We start from the raw sequence: 2,866 nt of genomic DNA on the forward strand, positions 1-2,866 counted from the left end.
TTTTCAGGCAGCATTTCTGTTAGAAGTCAGTTCTGCTGCTCCGCGAGGTTTGCTGTGCCTGTGCCGTGTCCTGCCGCAGCTCGAGCATGAGGTGACTCACGGAGCCAAAGGTAGGAGAGATGGTGTCTCCTCACAAGCGCAGCTGTGCAGCAAATCTCTCTCATGAGGCTTCCCAAGTGCCGCCTCCCCACCAGGACCCCAAAGGGCTATCGCACTGGCAGGGCAGGGAGGGGCAGGCTGCTGCTGGTACCCGCGGCCCCGGGTTTGCAGGGGTTTCCCATTCACAGGGGTCCCCGGCTCTTGGGGGGCACCTCCCCATGCTCCCGTGGCCATCCCCTTGGCTGCAGGATGGTCTCAGGGGTCTCAGCCCTCCCAGCTGCCTGCTCGCCCTACGACCTGAGGTGAGTGTCCATGGGAGGAAGACACTCCAGACCTGCGCTTAATCCTCCTGGTGAGTGGGTTGCTTTAATCTCACCGAGCAGTTTGTATTGTAGGTTATTAAAAGCACTTTGTGCCCACGCTGGGAGAGACCTGGGCTGCTCCTGGGGAAGCCTCTGCCTCCCCACCATCTTCCCCCGCCCGCTACTGCCCAGAGATGGAGTTTCCGACGTCCTGTGAACAGCATTTTCCCAGACTGCTCTTTCCCAAATCATGAGCGGCGCCAGCATGAGCCAGCAGCAAGTCTTGGAGCTGAGCAGGAGCTGGCTGAGCCCAGTTGTCCCCACCGGGCGCTCACCAGGCCGAGATGGTGCTACCAGAGCCCCCAGCTGTGGAGCATGGCTGCGGCCCCGCGGCCGCGGACTCTCTCGCACAGGTGAGGCAGTGATGGTGGAAGTCCTGGAGCGCAGGAATTGTGCACCTGGCGCGGTGCTGCCAACTGAGGGTGTGCCAGGAGTGGCCTGATGCTGCAGCCTGGCAATCTCCTGGTGCCCCTTTGCCCAGCCTGGCTGAGCTGAGAGGAAAATGGGCTTGGTTTAACGACAAGGCTTTGGTATTTCCAGTCCTGACCTTTCTGTGGAACACCGCTACCAGACAGGTGAGCTGGTCAGCTGTGCCTAATGCAGATTGATAGCAGATCAGCTCTTCTGTCTTAATTTGCTTATGACCTAGAGAATTAGCGGAGAGGATCTGTTCTCCTGCCAGTGTGCTAACGACTCCTGCAAGAGAAGGGCTCCCCAGGGAAGGAGTGGTATTTGCTAACCTTTCCTGGCTCACTTTACATAACAGCACACTCCTCCAAATGTCCTCAGTGTGACTGGCCATCCCCTTCCCCTGTGCTCCGAGTGGGATTTCACTTTTTAAATTTCAAGAACATCGCATAGCAAGAAAAGGTGCTGAATTCCTCGTGTCACTTATCTTCCTCTCCCCTCAGAGGCTATTCTTAGCAACGCCATCATTCAAAGGGAGGCATTTTTCCTCCTCAAGGTCTCCAAAGATTTCCTGTACCTGTATATCCAGACAGAAAAGAAAAACAACCTGGAACCTGCCAGCCTGCTCATACAATATGCTGGTTTTCTTCAAAATCTGTTGCAAGGCTGCGTGCAGAGAAGAGAATCCCTTCTCAGGGGCATTTCTGAAGGCAAGTGAAAGAAATGGGGACTCTGCCGAGCTGAGGACCAGGAGGACACTCGCCATCCAGATGAAAAACACAACAGCCGAAATAACACAGTTGTCCAGGAAATCAGCGCTGGGGTCTCACTGATAAAAATAGGCTTGTGACAGGGACTTGAAAATTCCCCCTATTTCAGAAACCCTGGTTTAGCATCGGATAGTTCTTACCATAATTCTTAAGCCAAGCTTTAGTCGCCACAAGTGCCAAGAAGAAATGGACGCAGAGCCGTGGCTCCAGGTGCAGCCGTTGCGTGGCCCACTCTGGCCAAGCCCGGCATGATCGGGCGGTGTCAGGGTACTCTGGGATGTCGGTGCTTTCTCAGCACAGCGGGGAAGGAGCCCTCAGCTGTGCGGGGCTCCAGGGAGAGGCAGGACTGGTGGCCAGGGGCTGCCCCATGCCTCCCACATGCTGCTGGGGCTCTGCTGTCCTCAGCCTCCATGAGGAGCTGCAGCCAGTGGTTCCCAGAGCATCTCCTCACTAGCACCAGCACCAGCACGTTGCCAGGGCTGGCCCTGAGCTGGGCCAATGGTCCCACACATGGCTGACACCGATGTCGCGGAGCCCCAGCACCTGCCCTGTTCCTGCTGCCAGCAGCTAAACAGCTTGAGGAATGGTGCTGGGGAAGGTCTTTCCCAGGACATGATGTTGATAAATGACCTGTGGCAACCTCTAAGGTTTGTAATATTCATCTTGAGGACAGAATCGGTGGCTCCCCAGGCCATGAGTGTTGTTGCTGTGTTTGTTTCCAGACAGTGGTTTTGGGGTTTGGTTTATTTTGACTAATAGACTTAACCTTTTGCATGTTTGATTTCACACACTGCTCAAATACCTCGCCAGGAAAAATGATGTCCCTGCTCAGCTGAGTGTAAACAGGAGTGCTGAGCTTCTCCGAACAACGTTTGGTACCTTTGGTAATTCAAGAGTAAACCTCAGCTGGGCCAGGGCAGAGGTTACCCAGCACACGCTGGAAGAGCCATGGACTCTCATCGTCCGCAGTCATGAGACCAGGAATCCAGGCTGAAATTGTAACATCTCCGTGGTTTGGGCACAACCCATGTTCCCCGGCTACGCAGGTTATTGCACAGCTGGAGAGCAAAAGCTGTCGTGCCTGCACAAATCTGAAAGTAAACAAAACCTGGGTCTGCTCTATTTTTGGTCTGTGCTTTGCAGAAGCTGTGCCCACACTGCCAGGGGCTGCGGCAGGAGATGGCAGACCCCGCTGCTGACGGGGGCCCGGGGGAGGCTCTGCCGGTA

The sequence above is a fragment of the Buceros rhinoceros genome, unplaced genomic scaffold, assembly GCF_000710305.1.
Source record: "Buceros rhinoceros silvestris isolate BGI_N320 unplaced genomic scaffold, ASM71030v1 scaffold21538, whole genome shotgun sequence".
NCBI classification, from domain to species: Eukaryota; Metazoa; Chordata; class Aves; order Bucerotiformes; family Bucerotidae; genus Buceros; species Buceros rhinoceros.